Source organism: Canis lupus, chromosome 31 (genome assembly GCF_048164855.1).
Source record: "Canis lupus baileyi chromosome 31, mCanLup2.hap1, whole genome shotgun sequence".
NCBI lineage: Eukaryota > Metazoa > Chordata > Mammalia > Carnivora > Canidae > Canis > Canis lupus.
The window spans coordinates 32,214,585-32,231,638 of NC_132868.1; positions in this window are offsets into that span (position 1 = coordinate 32,214,585).

Consider the following 17,054-nt stretch of genomic DNA (forward strand, 5'->3'; position numbering starts at 1 on the left):
TCTTTGTTCTAATCTTATTACCTTCTTGCTATTAGCTTTGTGTTTAGTTTGTTCTTCGTTTTTTAGTTCCGTAAGCTGTAAAGTTTTGAGATCTTTCTTTTTTATACAAGATATTTTTTATTTCTTAATATCAGCTTTATTGGGGCATAATTAAAATAAAAATTGAAAGATATTTAAAGTGTACACTGTGGCGATTTGATATATATATATTTATCAAATATTGTGTGTATACATTTTACATATATATGATATATATGTATCATATCATATATATGATATATATTATAAGGATTTCCCCATCTTGTTAACGAGTACATCCATCACTTTATTTACTTATTTGTTTGCTTACTTTTGGTGAGACCATTTAAGTTTACTTTCTTACCAAATAACAATTATACAGTACAGTTTTATCAACTGTGGTCACCTTCCTTCTTATTGCTTTTAAGATTTTCTCTTTGTCTATGGAAAAGTGGTCATAATGTGCTGTCTTAATATGGGTTTTTAGTATGTCTTAGAGCTTCTTGAGCTTCTTAGATGTTTTGATTCATGTTCTATCAAGTCTGAGAGGTTTTCAGCCATTATGTCTCCAAATATTTCATTTGCCCCTTTCTCTTTCTCTGGGACTCCTCAACAGATATGTTGACTGACCTGATGGTGTCCCATAGGTCCCTTAAGTTCTATTTGCTTTTTATCATTTTTTCTTCTGTTCCTCAGAATCAATAAAATCTATTGTCTTATCTTTAAGTTCATTAATTCTCTTCTCTACTTGCTCAAATCTGTCTATGAATCCATCTAATGAATTTTTCATTTCAGTCATTTTTATTGTTCAGTTCTGTAATTTCTTTTTGGTTTCTTTTTTTTTTTTTCCTTTTCTATCTATTGGTATTTCCACTTTGTTCATACATTGTTTTCTTGCCTTTCTGTACATTTACTTTGTTCTCTTAATATCTTTAAAATTAAATGTTTTAAAGCCTTTATCTAGTAGATCTTCCATCAGGTCTTTTTCAGGGGCAGTCTCAGTTAACTTATGTTTTCCTTTTTTAAAAAAAAGATTTATTTATTTATTCATGATAGACATAGAGAGAGAGAGAAGGAGGCAAGACACAGGAGGGAGAAGAAGGCTCCCTGCTGGGAACCTGTCGCAGGACTTGATCCCGGGACTCCAGGATCGCACCCTGGGCCAAAGGCAGGCGCTAAACCGCTGAGCCACCCAAGGATCCCCATATGTTTTTCCTTTGAATGAAGTATATTTTTCTGTCTCTATGCATGCCATATAATTTTTTGTTGTTGAAAACTGGATATTTGAATCTAGTAATGCAGTAACTTTAGAAATCTGATTCTCCACTTTCCCCAGAATTTTCTCATTTTTGTTTTTGTTTAATTTCCATAGGCTGTCTCCATACTGAGAACCACCCTGAGGTGGAAACAGAAGGTCTTCTAAGGTCTTTTCTGACCTGGTGCCTTTCTCAGGCCAAGCATAATCATGTTCTAATTTATCCCATATATTCAGTTGCTTTTCAATATCCTAATCCTGATGTCTGACCTCTAAAAGGATAAAATAAAGAGGAGAAAAAAGCCATTAGCTCTTGAAGTTCCCTGGAAGTCACTTTAGCCTGAAGTGAAGGGTCATACAATGATGTTTGGAAGTACAACAATGACCACATGCCTCTTTGTCTGTATCTCTGAAACTAAAAGCAAACATCAGCTGTGAGAACACAGATCCCCAATTTTTGGAGGACAGGGTTGTTCCTCACCTCCCCCTAGCTTCTGCAAACTGTGTATAGGCTGCTCCAATAACACCTGCATAGCTTCCTGCCATGGTGCTAGGGGTGAAGCATCCATAGCTGCTACTGTGCTGGAAGCTGAAATTTACTGAAGTTAACCAATTTGCCTCTAAGCCTTTCCCTGGCTGTTGCAAACCCTCGACAGCTTCTAGAGTTCCAAAATAATTACATTAGACAGACTCTGCTAGTGTAATTTTTGTGTAGGTGTGGAGAAAGATTGCTGGTGCTTCCTACTGTCTCTGCTCAAAACCCTCCTTGCTTGATATTTTAAAGTAGCTACAGACTTAGTTCAGCTATCATAGCAAAGAGAATATTCTATTTAATTACTATTAATTCAAATATGATAATTATATATATTACATATGTAATGTAATGTTTCATATCAATAGGTACCCTGTCAATAAATTTTCAAATCTAATTTACTTAAAAGCCATACTTCTTTTCCCAGTAGTACAGGGAATTGTACATTTGTCTAGTCAATAAAAATGAAAACACATATAATGGAGAAAATGTTGAGTATGAATTTCTCACCTGAAATTTGATCTTTTTCCTATACAATATCATCAACTAATCACTAAAGTTGGATTAATGTAGGGGAAGAAACATTTAGATGTTTGGCAATTGTCTCTGTTAATCCAGTTATTCGTTTAGATCAAGTACAATCACTTCCCCCAACTTTCCTTCTTCAGTCATTTTTCTATTGATACAGAGCAGTGTCATTCATCCTAATGTGCTTACACGGTTTTTATCCTAAGTCAGAAACAATGATAGTCAGCCTGTTATTATACTGACAAGTTGACAACTTTGCAAAATGCAGATGACATTTTAAAGGAACATTTCTTTTTCTTTTTATTTTTTTAAGATTTATTTACTTATTTACTTTATTTAGATAGAGAATAAGAGAGTGAGAGCACACAGAGGGGAGGGGCAGAGGCGGAGGAAGAGGGAAATGATTATAAGCAGACTCTGTGGGACCCAATGCAGAGCTGAATCTCAGGACTTCAAGATCACAACCTGAGCTGAAACCAAGAGTTGGACCTCAATCAACTGTGCCACCCAGGTGCCCCGGAACTTTTATTTTTCATTCATGTATCATACACTGAACCTAAAACACTTATTAAGTGCCTATTATATATAAGGTACTGCTTGAAGTATCATAGATGTACAAGAGATTAAGATAAGGTATCTGCCTTCAAGGAACTTCTAGTCCAGTAGTAGAAATAAGTAAATTTGGCTAAATATATATATATATACCAAATAATCAACTGGTTCCCTCTTAGACATCATTAAAAGCACAAAAGGATAAAAATGAAAGATTGTTAGCTTTATCTATAAAGTCAGGAAAGACTTCACAGAGAAAGTAACACTAGATGTCTTAAAAGATGAGATAGGCTAGCAGGGAAAAGTGACTATGGATTAAGAAGCAACCTAAGGAGCTAGCATTCTAAATAGAGGGACTAGAATGGGCAGTGGCAAAAAATCATAACATGGCATAGAGAATCAAAAGCCACATGGCATGACTGGAGTATAGATTATGCGAGGAATCATGGCAAATACTATGACTGGAGAGAGACAGGGCCCAGGGCATGGCAAAGCCTATATAACAAGCTAAGATATTTGGGTTTATTGTAAAGATAAATGAAAGATTTTGTACATGGAAATCCAATAAACATATTTGCAGAAAACAGAAAACACTGAATCCTTATAGTACTCCAGGGACCATGAAATACATATATGTGAGGGTTAGAGATATATGTCAGAGAGTCAGATTATTATATTATTTACAACCTGAGAGCTTGGGATGGCCCATTTGTTTCTTCCAGGTTGTGATTCAGCACTTGTCTTTTAGCACATGTGTGAGTCTTCTTTGGTTATGGTTTTTTTTGGATGATTATTTCTACTAGAGATGCCTGTTTCTACTGGAAGAAAAAGCTCCTATTAGGCAATTGTTAAGTACTTAGTTTTACTTCTTTATAGAATGAGAACATCTCAGTGTTTTGAATTGGATATTTTAAACTAGAAGTTGGGCAGCCACCTTCAGCCCAGGGCCTGATCCTGGAGACCTGGGATGGAGTGCTGCATCAGGCTCCCTGCATGGAGCCTGCTTCTCCTTCTGCCTGTGTCTCTGTCTCTGTCTCTCTCAATCTCTGTGTCTCTCATGAATAAATAAAAAAAAAAATCTTAAAAAAAAAAAACCTGGAAGTTGCCTCTATTTTTTAAACATATATTTGTGATTTGTTTATTTAAAAAAAACATGGGACATCTGTCATAATATTAAAAATCTTAATTTTGAAAATATTAAAAATGTTACTTGAAAAATATCTAGTCTTAAACCTTACTTTTACCCAATAATTCCTTTCTCCATAGACAATGGTTTTAATTATTTTCCTATTCCCTGATATTTAAATACATATGATAATCTATGATGAGTTTTATTGGCGTTTCTAATTTTTATTTATGAACTAATATTATTTATTAATTAACCACCTTTACAGGTGCTATCATGATATCTTCTACCACATTTTCCCAATGCACATTATTAAATCAAAATGACTGCCAATATAGACCACTTCAAATCTAAGTAGTTCAGTACAAGAACATTTCTTTTTCTCTGTCTTTCTGTATCAGTTTTCAATTGTATAATGTTCTCTTTACATATATAATTGATTTGTTAAAATGTTTGATAAGATCTACTCATTAGTGTCCCTATTTTTCATAAACTTATTCCTTCTTGCCTTCGATTTCCAACTGTGGTCTTAGCTGGTAGTTCTTCTGTAATCTTGGTTCATTATTTCACTTTTTTCCCTGATAAGATCCACCATTTCTTGAATCCTGTATTTTGATTTGATTCATTGATTGATTAGTTGATTGATAACTCTCTTGTTTCCTCAAAATATATCTTTAAGTAAGATATTTTAGAAAAGGTACAAAAGAGGGTATTTTCATGGATCTTTATGTGGCTAATTATGTTTTATGTTTTTATTGTACCTTATGACTGTTGATTTAAGTTTCATTTGGATATTGAAAATTATTTTTTCCCTCATATCTTTGGTAGCTTCCAGAGTCACATGGCTAGTAAAAAATCGGATGCCATTCTGAATCTCACTTCTTTGTTTTTGACATGTGTTTTCTGAAAAATTTTAGGGTACTCTCATTATTTCTGGTATTTTGAATAATAATGATGTGCTTTGATGTATTGTGTGACCTTTCAAGCCATATACTTGTGAAGTTCTTAGACAGTTGGTTCTGTTATTTCTTTGACAATGTTTTATACTTTCCTTTTTCTATTCTTTTCTGGAACTTCATTTAGTCAGACATTGTGCCTCCTGGATCAGTCTTTTAGGTCTCTGTTCTCTCATTTATTTTTTTACTATGAAATAAATAAGAAGATATATCTATGCAGTTTAAATCATAATAATAAATGAATATTTTTTGTACTAATCTCCCAGGTTAAGAAAAAATAAAAAATATTGCAGGTAATTTGGAAGCTTGTGATGTTTTACTTAAGAATTATATGCACTCTAGGTTAAAGAAGTTTGTACCTATTTATAGTTAAAAGATATATTTATTTTTCTTCCTTTTTCTCTTTGTTTTGTTTTGTTTTTTGGAGTGGCTATTGTCTTGTAAATATATTGTTTTCTCCTTTACCATGCTAACATGATTAATTACTTTTCTAATATTAAAATAAGACTGCATTCATAGGACAAATGTAACATGGTCTCTTTTAAAGATTGTCCTTTGTTTTAGTAAATTTTTTGCTTAGGATTCTTGTTTCAGTATTCATGCATGAGATAAATTTCCTTTCTCTTACTATGTTTAAGTTTGAAAACAAGTTAAGGAGTTAAGGTGTAATCCCTCTAAGCCAATTCTCCCAGTGTTAATGTAATACTCTGAGGTAGTTTTATATTTTGTCAACTTAGTTAAGCTGGAATTGTGTTTCTCAAAACTCTGTTCCCTTTCTAGTTCCATGAAAGAGCAAGCCTGAGAGACATTTGTGTGAACTTTAACAGAAGATGAAGCAGCAGTTACCATTCTCTGAAGGTCAGTGTAGAGTAGTAGTAGGTACCATTGCACCTTGCACATATTTTATGGGTTCACTTGCTCATCTCAGGCCCTCAACTTTCCTGCTTCTGTACTTGGTCTTTTTCAGCTTTGACTCTTGAACCAGATGCATGTGGGCTAAGGGCACTAGCTCCTTCTGCGGGTAATTGAGGGTAGTGAGAGATATCCTCATGGGTTCCAGCGGATCCTTATTCTTCTCTGTTCATGTCCAGCTGTTATCTAATTGCCACCAATGTAGATTTACAATGACGTTAGGCCCACCAGAAGATGCAGAGGTAACAGCTTTCCATAAACCATTTTTTTTCGTACTTTGACTTTATTTTTCAGAGAAATTTTAGGTTCACAGCAGAAGGTACAGAGATTTCCTATGTATCCCCTGCCCCCACACATGCATAGTCTTCTCCATTTCCACAAATGATTTGATCTTCTCCTACAGCTGTGTTAGAGCTGATTCCAGAGTCTGCTCCATGAGCTTGCACCCTTGCACTTAGGGACCAACACTTAGAAGAGAGTTCATGCCCAATTGTTGCCATTTTGAAATTCTTAACAATTTTATCTTTGAATATGTGTTGTATAAGTAAAGGCTGATGAACAATAGAGTATGAGCTGGGTGCTTGCATCCTTGGCTAACAGGTGAACCTACCTTTCTGAGAGGAATGCTTGGCTGTTCATTCCCTGGCCCTTGCCAGATGACTGCTGCTGTCCTCTGGACCCAGCAGGCCACTGGGCAAAGTGCAGGAAGGATTGAGGTTGGGTACATACACTCCCGATATCTAGTCACAGGGCGAGCCCCAGGTGCTTGTGAGGGTCTACACTCACCCACAGGTGTTTCTTTTGCCCAAAGGTGTATAACATTAAGTAGGAAATAAAAACATCACAACAAATATAAGAGAGTAACAAAAAAAAAGGTTTTGTTTTGTTTTTTTTCCTCTGCTTTTTGAATAGGAAGTTCTGCATTTTCATTTTGTACTGGCTCCTTCAAATTATGTAGCTGGCCCTATCTAATTCCTACAATTAATCCCTTATTCTCTGTCACCCTTAGTTGTTTTGATTAAACCCTAACTTCTCTGATTAAATCTTAACTGGCACAAAGTAGAATGAACTATTCTTGAATGCTGATAGAACTTGTTTGTAATATGTTTGGGTTTGTGTCTTCATGGTAGCAAGACATTTATCTAGTTAATTACATTTTTAATAGTTATGATTATCCAGGATTTTGATTTCTTCTCGTCTGTATTAATATATTAGATTTTTCTAAGAACTTATTAGTTTCATCTAAGTTTTCAAATGTACTTGTTATGAATTTTCTCAGCTGATTAATCTCCATAGCATCTGTGGTTTTGTCCTCTGTGTCTTCTCTGTTTTGCTTAGCTTAATCTTGCTAGTGATTTGTCTGCTTAAAGTCTTTTCCCTGTTATATGTGTTTTTTTAAAGATTTTATTTGTTTATTCATTCATGAGAGACAGAGAGAGAGAGAGGGAGAGAGGCAGAGACACAGACAGAGGGAGAAGCAGGCTCCATGCAGGGAGCCCAACATGGGACTCGATCCCGGGTGTCCAGGATCATGCCCTGGGCTGAAGGCAGGCACTAAACTGCTGAGCCACCCAGGGTCCCCTCCTTATTATATGTTTCCTTTATATTTTGTTAATTTCTGTTCTTGTCTTTTTGCTTCTCCATTCTTTGTGTTTATTCTGCTGCTGTTCTAATTTCTTATGTTGGAAAATTTTATAACTTTGAGATTTTTTTTATAACTACTGTAAGAATATAAGAATTAGACAAATTTATTTTTTTAGTTTTTAAGGATTTTATTTATTTATTTGAGAGAGACAAAGAGCATGAGAGAGAGAGAGAGTACACAAACTGGGGATGGAGAGAGGGGCAAGAGGAGAGGAAGAAGCAGATTTCCACTAATTAGGGCACCGTACATGGGGCTCAATTCCAGGACTCGGGTTCATGACCTGAGTCACCCAGGTGCTCCAAGAGTTAGACAACTTAAATACAACAGTTGTAAACCAAATATATTTGAGTATATATATATAGAATAATAGTTCCCCCACTTGAACTATAAAATTTGGTATGTTTTCACAAATATGTACAACCATATAATCTTTAACTCCACTCCAAATGGAGAGTACTTCCATCACACCAGAGTTCCTACATCATCCTTGTAGTCAGTGCTTTCCCCAGTCCTTGGTAACTACTAATCTCCTTTCCACTAATATGGTTAATTTTTGACTATTCTAAGTCAAAGATTTTACAAATATAGACATACAGAATTATCTTGAGGGGGACAGTTGTGAAAACTTGCTGAACCATTCTAATAGGCACAAACTTGGAAGTACAAAGATTTTATTTATTTGTAAGAGACAGAGAGAGAGAGAGGCAGAGAAGCAGGCTGTGCACATGTGGAACTTAATCCCAGGACTCTGGGATCACACCCTGAGCTAAAGGCAGATGCTCAACCACTGAGCCACCCAGGCGCCCTGTACTGTGTCCTTTAGACCAGCTTTGTTAATTTTGCCATCCAGACTCAGATTTTCCGTATCAGTATGTCACAGCAGTAGTGTTAGTACCATTATTTTAGAAATATGTAGGAGAAATATGTATTTTAGTGGTTACAGTTATGGCAGGGTGCTGTTGTCATGTTGTCAATGGAGGAGTCTAGTAATTCTAAATGTTGTAATGCCTGAGAGTGCCCAACAATAACCAAGTGTACCATATGTTAGAGTAGGTAATTAGTTAGGCTTTAATGGGATGCCTGGAAGCCAGCAAAGGGGAAATCATGGTCAGCGATGGGGAAAGTCAGAGGCCCATCCTGACAGCACTCCAAAACAAAGCCACAAGAAGCCAGATCGAACCAGATATAGGCTCAAGACAGAGAAGGTCAGAGATTTTGACCAAGGGAGAAAGGACACAAAACCCTGCACCCCAAGAAATCCCCTTTCCAAGTAATAAATATTCTACTCCTTAGTTAGCAACTGTAAATAAAAAATAGAGACCCATACCCCATGGGGCACACCTTTCCCTTAGCTCACCCATTCTCACACCTCAAGAGCATATTCTCACTTTAATAAACTCTTCACTTGCATTGGCTCAACCACTGTGTCTGGTCCCTCCTTGAATTCTATCTTGTGAGGAGACCAGGAGCCTCTGGTGACATCCAGGAGTGGGTCGGGCAGAAGCCTCAGGGCCAGGGGTCTCCCCAGGTTACCTAGCAACACATATACTGCATAACTGAAACTAAGATCATATTTTCTTTTACATATACTAAGTATTTTGTCAGTGTTTTATATTATATGTCAGTATAAGTTTTCCAAGCATACAAATGAAGATAAAGTCAACACTAAGGAGACAGAGTAGGGTCTGGGAAAATTGGACATCCACATGCAGAAGAATGAAACTAGACCACTCTCTTTCACCATACACAAAGATAAACTCAAAATGGATGAAAGATCTAAATGTGAGACAAGATTCCATCAAAATCCTAGAGAAGAACACAGGCAACACCCTTTTTGAACTCGGCCATAGTAACTTCTTGCAAGATACATCCACGAAGGCAAAAGAAACAAAAGCAAAAATGAATTATTGGGACTTCATCAAGATAAGAAGCTTTTGCACAGCAAAGGATACAGTCAACAAAACTCAAAGACAACCTACAGAATGGGAGAAGATATTTGCAAATGACATATCAGATAAAGGGCTAGTTTCCAAGATCTATAAAGAACTTATTAAACTCAACAGCAAAGAAACAAACAATCCAATCATGAAATGGGCAAAAGACATGAAGAGAAATCTCACAGAGGAAGACATAGACATGGCCAACATGCATATGAGAAAATGCTCTGCATCACTTGCCATCAGGGAAATACAAATCAAAACCACAATGAGATACCACCTCACACCAGTGAGAATGGGGAAAATTAACAAGGCAGGAAACAACAAATGTTGGAGAGGATGCGGAGAAAAGGGAACCCTCATACACTGTTGGTGGGAATGTGAACTGGTGCAGCCACTCTGGAAAACTGTGTGGAGGTTCCTCAAACAGTTAAAAATATACCTGCCCTACGACCCAGCAATTGCACTGTTGGGGATTTACCCCAAAGATACAAATGCAATGAAACGCCGGGACACCTGCACCCCGATGTTTCTAGCAGCAATGGCCACGATAGCCAAACTGTGGAAGGAGCCTCGGTGTCCATCGAAAGATGAATGGATAAAGAAGCTGTGGTTTATGTATACAATGGAATATTACTCAGCTATTAGAAATGACAAATACCCACCATTTGCTTCAACGTGGATGGAACTGGAGGGTATTATGCTGAGTGAAGTAAGTCAGTCAGAGAAGGACAAACATTATATGTTCTCATTCATTTGGGGAATATAAATAATAGTGAAAGGGAATATAAGGGAAGAGAGAAGAAATGTGTGGGAAATATCAGAAAGGGAGACAGAACATAAAGACTGCTAACTCTGGGAAACGAACTAGGGGTGGTAGAAGGGGAGGAGGGCGGGGGGTGGGAGTGAATGGGTGACGGGCACTGGGGGTTATTCTGTATGTTAGTAAATTGAACACCAATAAAAAATAAATTAAAAAAAAAAAAAAAAAAGGAGACAGAGTAGATAGAAACAACCTAGTGAATTCACTCAGGGCTGAACCAACTGATTCACAGATTGCTCTCATTTGTACACCTGGTTTTGCACGCGGATAATGGTTAAGTGCATTTGAATTTTTAAAAAATATTCAGTCAGAAGCAACCTAAAAGTTTGGCACAAGAATTTTTAATATAATTACCTATATTGGGCAGCCCCGGGGGGCTCAGCGGTTTAGCGCCGCCTTCAGCCCAGGGCCTGATCCTGGAGACCTGGGATTGAGTCCCATGTTTGGCTCCCTGCATGGAGCCTGCTTCTCCCTCTACCTGTGTCTCTGCCTCTCTCTCTCTCTGTATGTCTCTCATGAATGAACAAATAAGATCTTTTTTTAAAAATTACCTATATTGTGTTGTAATTGTTAGCATGAATGATCAAGCCATTAAATAACCCATTAGTAAAATGTTTAAAAATATTTTCACATTTATTTTAAATCTAGGATCCTTAATAAAATTTCTAAACAAAGTGCAACCAATTTCTTTTATTTTATAGTTATATTATATACTCTAGTATATAATTTCTAAGGAAATTTCTGTGAAATTATATACTCACTGATAAATTATTCACCATTTTGAAAAACCTGTATACTTGGAGTGAGTTTTGAACTTATCAAACGCTTATTCAGCATTAAGATTATAGCATTGTTATTTTTAAAAAGGCCTTCTGTATTTTTCTAATTTAAAAATTATCCATGTGGTCTGAGACTAAGTCTTATAATGGTTGGGTTAATTAATTTTTTTTTAAGATTTTGTTTATTTATTCATGACAAACACAGAGAAGCAGATTCATAGGCACAGGGAAAAGTAGGTTCCCAGAGGGGAGCCTGAGGCAGGACTCGATCCCAGGACCCCAGGATCGCAACCTGAGCCAAAGGCAGATGCTCAACCACTGAGCTACCCAGGCATCCCAGGTTGATAAATCTTTTAATGTATTATATAATTCATCTGATAGCTTTCTATTTCCTATTTTTTTAAACCTATTTTACTTAGGAGACATTTCTTTCTTTTACTATACTTATCTGGAAATGGATTAAATTGATTTCTCTACTTTTCTATATACCATAGAAAGTTTAAGTAGCATCTGAATTTTCAAAATTACAGCAGAATTATATACTTTATGATTTTAAAAGTATCGTTTCTGTCTCTCATTATTTTATCCTATGTCCATTTCTTAATTTTATTTAATTTTCTCATTCTTCTAATCATAATCGCCATTGTTATGTTATTATCTTAATTAATTTTAAAGACCCTGTTCTTGAAAATATTTACTAGTTACTTTTTTAATTCATTTGTGTCCTTTCTGCCATTATTTCTTTATTTATACATACTTTTTATATGCACTATTTATACATATTATTTATACAGTTCATATTATACATAGTTTTAACATCATTCTTAATCAGTACATATTTCTATGAATATACCAATAGTGACTATTTCTTATTTTGAATTATTTATATTATTTCTTTTTTTTTTAAAGATTTTATGTATTTGATTGAGAGAGAGAGAGAGCACGAGTGAAGGGGAGGAGCAGAGAGAGAGGAAGAAGATTTCCCTGCTAAGCAGGGAGCCAGAAGTCAGGCTGGATCCCAGGACCCCTGGGATCATGACCTGAGCCAAAGGCAGATGCTTAACTGACTGAGCCACCCAGGTGCCCCTTATTTATACTATTTCTAAATTTCCTCTTTTTTTTTTACTATTATTTGGAATTGTGATAATTATCAATATAAATATTTTCTTGTGAATTTCTCCAATTACTTTCTGAGGATAAATTACTATAAGCAAAATTTCCAGGCTAAATTTTCCCTCTGTCTCATTCTCTCTAGTTCATTTCTCTCTCTCCAGCTTTGTTATACATTGCTAAATTAATATTCTCTTTAAAAGTTCACACAATATCCATTGTTATATATTTATAAATTTGCTTTGGAAGCCTATGGACATAGATTTAGATAATATTGGTCTTTTTCCAACTATCACTCTATTAAAAATATAAATGGGATCAAGTGATTCTATTCCTTTTTTGCAGTTTAGAAAATTATTCAAAAAAATCTCAAAGATATTTAGTTTTAGAATTCTGTTAATGAGGAAAAAAAAACCCAGTAGATATGAAAATAGTAAATTTCCGTCAAGATTTTGGTGCTATCCACAGAAGAAATAAGTTAAGTGATTTAGCACTTATTTGTAAACTTTGAACTCTAACTTTTCTCTAACATAGAGCTTTTACTTTATTATATAAATACAGAAAGGGAAGCATATCTAGAGTTATTAATGCTGTTGCTGAGATAAGTAAAGGAATATCAATGCGGAAAAGCAGAAAGAGGCTATTCTCTGTGCATTTCATAACCTCTCCCCTTCTACCGCTCAGCTTCTTTTCTTGTCAAATTCTCTGTACTGTCCAAGGACACTCTAACTGTAGAAAAACGCATTTCAACATAATTTAGAATAACAAAACAACTCTCTTGGCCTGCCCTGACGTAGGCCTTCAGTTTTGTGTATTGAAATGATTGCTTAGAATGAGAGAACATAATTCTATATTCTAAAACCCTCAATTGTTTGTATTATTTGTAGTCTGAAGAGATGGGAATATATGAGCTTCGGGGTTAAAAATACCTGTGGTCAAATTTGTGCCTGCCACTTCATTAGTTTAGTGACATTGGGAAAGCTAGTTAATATTCTAAACCTCAGGAAGATTTAATGGTTGATGAAAATTTATATAAATGTATTCTTAAACCATCATTTATTATTTATGTAAATATATTTTCACTGTTCAGTTGATGTGTGTGTGTGGTGTGTATATGTTTGTACACACAATTTAATAGGTTCAAGAAGCATAAGCATATGCAGTAACCATTTTTTCTGAAGGAGAAGACTTATTGAAGGGAGACTAGAATCAAATTTCAGATCTACCATCCATTAGCTACCTGACCTTGGATAAGTTACTTAATTGTTCTTTTGTTTTATGTATCACCCTTCTTCTTTTCTTATACTGGCCAGTTGAAGAAGTTCCTTGGGCAAAGTGAGTTTTATTCCTGGAGCAGATTCTTTTATCTCTTCCAGACCCTTTATTACACCCTAGCTAACCATCTCATTATGCATACTGCTAAGGTCAGAGAAAGGATGTCAAACAGCAAAAACCTCCTTTTGTCTTTCAGTGTCATTACTACACATGCAGTATATCTTTAACCTTTATACTAAACCACCACTTATTTAAATCCCTTTCTTTGGTCTGTCAATACTGGTATAATGACTGTGAAATTTTAAAAAACTGTGTACCAGTATGCTTAGAACATATGTCAAACTGTTCCTGCAAAGCGCTGGGTGAACCAATCCCCAAGAGACATCTGTATTGAATCAAGAACTCCCTGGGGCTATGAATATTTTGTTTTGTTTCAGTAGCTTTTTGTCTTTTTTTTCCCCTTATAATCTTTACTTGGGAAAAATTTGCATTGAATTCACAGTCTTCCCAACACAATAGCAGAAATAAAATAAAATGTATAACCAGCATATCATCAATTCACAGTTACAGTAATGTTTATGAATATGGCACGTACACGCCTGACAGATGTTTGCCTATGTGATTATTTAGAATTATATTTTTCATTGCTTCTGTGTAATGTCTATTAACAGAAAGCCAAGAGCTAAAATTTTAACTCTGAATAAATTTTTCACTAAAAAATGTATAAGGAATGAATGTCATTTTTACTTCTATTACCATCAATTACATCTGATTCTGACATTAAATGGAATCATAAATGCCTGCCAGAAGGTGGATCACCTGACTATCCATCACCTTCTAAAGATGAATCCTTCATACCCCTCTTCCACCAGCCACCACCTACCAAACAATCTTATTCCACAGTAAATTTCATTTTATGTGCAAACTGTATTTACAACCAAATGATTTATTATTTATGTAAATATGTTTTCACTGTTCAATTGATACTTCTTCTAACTGTGAAAAATTATTTTAGTATGTTGAGTTAGAATAGAATGCATAATATCTTTCCCATTAAAATTAGTAGAGTATGTGTGTGTGTGTGTGTGTGTGTGTGTGTATAGACAAATTTTTCAGGAATAACTAAAACTTGTTAACTAAAAAAAAGGGCATAAATTAATCCCTAAGAGATTCAGAAGACAGTATAAATTTTATTGTCTATAAATGTAACTTCTTTATTGCATATCATAAAAGAACTTTTACTTTAAATGTCATTAGTTATTAAATTCCATACATAGCATGCTATATGCATTAATATTACAGTGTATACGCTTAAAAGGCATTTATATAATTGTTATAAATTTCAAATACTATTTGTCATGGAAATGGTATATTAATCTTAATATACTGTTTTAAAAAACATTTTTGAACAGTGCCAAAATTTGAAAATAATCTAAGTTAAATTTAAATATGTGAAACAGAAAATTAGGGGCACAAGGTCTATCTTTTCTTCTTTGAAATTTCAGACTTTTAAAAAAATTGTCTAAACAATTTAATTTTTTTATGCTCGTGAAGAAGTGAAAACTCAAAATCATCCATGATTTTATATACTTGTAATTGAGTTTTTCCTACATCCCACTGTTTACTGAAACGATTTCTTCTAAAAAATCTCCCTAAAAATATGTTCCCTTAGAGGCAATAGTAATATATGTAGGCTTAACAGTGCTTGTGGCTTTGCCATTGTAAACATGTATAAGCCATAATTTGGATTGTGACTTTTTATATCTGTCTGTCCATCCATCTGTCCATCTATCTATCCATCGTTACTAACCTATCTACCTATGCTTTATCAGTATTAGGTTTATTCATTTCTTTAAGGAAAATATGTCTACTTGACACTTATTTAAATGTAAACTAGTGCATTTTTTGTAAAATAGCTTGAAGAGGGATCCATAGATCCTTCTGGATGGTTCATACATTCTTATTGCATAGTTTTTTTAATTGCAACAACTTAATCTGTTTAATAAAACTATACATAGCTTTTGGGGGTTTTTGGTTTGTGTTTTGGGTTTTGTTTTTGTTTTTGTCTTTACCAAATGCTGACTACATCAACATTTCAGATAGAGGCCTTAGTTTTTAAAATATAAACCCTCAAAATAACTAAGTTATCAGAATCAGAGAAGAATAAAAAGAAATATTTGGTAGTTTTGTTAACTTATAAAGGGACCATAGATTCTTTTTCTTTTTTTAATGTTTCAAGCTTTTATTTACCTTCTAGTTAGTTAACATATATTTATAATATTAGTTTCAGGACTAGAATTCAGTGATTCATCACTGACATCAAACACGCAGTGCTCATCACATAAGTGCCCTCCTTAATACCCATCACCCATCTAAGCCCATCCTCCTGCCCACCTTCTCTCCAACAACCCTCAGTTTATTTTCTATAGTTAAGAGTTTTCTCATGATTTGCCTCACTCTCTTCTTTCTTTCCCTATTTTCTTCTTTTACTTTTCTCTGACTTATTTTGCTTAGCATAAAACACTCTAGCTCCATCCATATTGTTGCAAATGGCAAAATTTCATTCTTTTCATGGCTGAGTAATATTTCATTATATGTGTATACCACCTCTTCTTTATCCATTCATTAGTCAATGGACGTTTGGGCTCTTTCCATAATTTGGCTATGGTTGATAGTGCTACTGTTAAGTATCAGGATGCATGTGCCCCGTCAGATCAGTATTTTTTTATCCTTTGGGTAAACACCTAGTAGTGCAATTAGTGGGTTATAGGGTAGTTCTATTTTTAATATTTTGAGGAATCTCCATACTGTTTTCCAGCATGGCTGACCAGTTTGTATTCCCTCCAACAGTGTAAGAGGGTTCCCCTTTCTCCCATCCTCACCAACATTTGTTGTTTCCTATGTTGGTAATTTTAGCCATCTTTCCTTGATGATAAGTGATGTTGAGCATCTTTTCAAGTGTGCTAGCCACGTGTATGTCTTTTTTGGAAAAATGTCTATTCTTGTCTTCTGCCCTTTCTTAACTGGATTATTTATTTTTGGATGTTATTTGATAAGTTCTTTATAGATTTTGAATAGTAACCCTTTATCAGATATTTGCATTGCAGTCATTTGCAAATATCTTCTCCCATTCCATCAGTTGCCCTTTAGTTTTGTTGACTGTTTCCTTCACTGTGCAGAAGCTTTTCATTTTGATTAAGTCCCAACAATTCACTTTTGCTTTTGTTTCCCTTGCCCCCAGAGATGTCTCTAGTAAGAAGTTGCTATGGCCAAAGTCAAAGAGGTTACTGCCTCTGTTCTCCTCTAGGATTTTACTGGTATCCTGTCTCACATTTTGGTCTTACATCCATTTTAAATTTATTTTTGTGTTTGGTGTAAGAAAGTGGTGCAATTCCATTCTTTTGCATGTTGCTGTCCAGTTTTCCCAACACCATTTGTTGAAGAGACTGTCATTTTTCCATTGAGTATTCTTTCCTACTTTGTTGAAGATTAGTTGATCATATAGTTGTGAGTCCACTTCTGAGTTTTTTATTCTGTTCCATTGATCTGTGTTGTCTGTTTTGCACCAGTACCATAGTGTCTTGATGACTACAGCTTTGTGATATA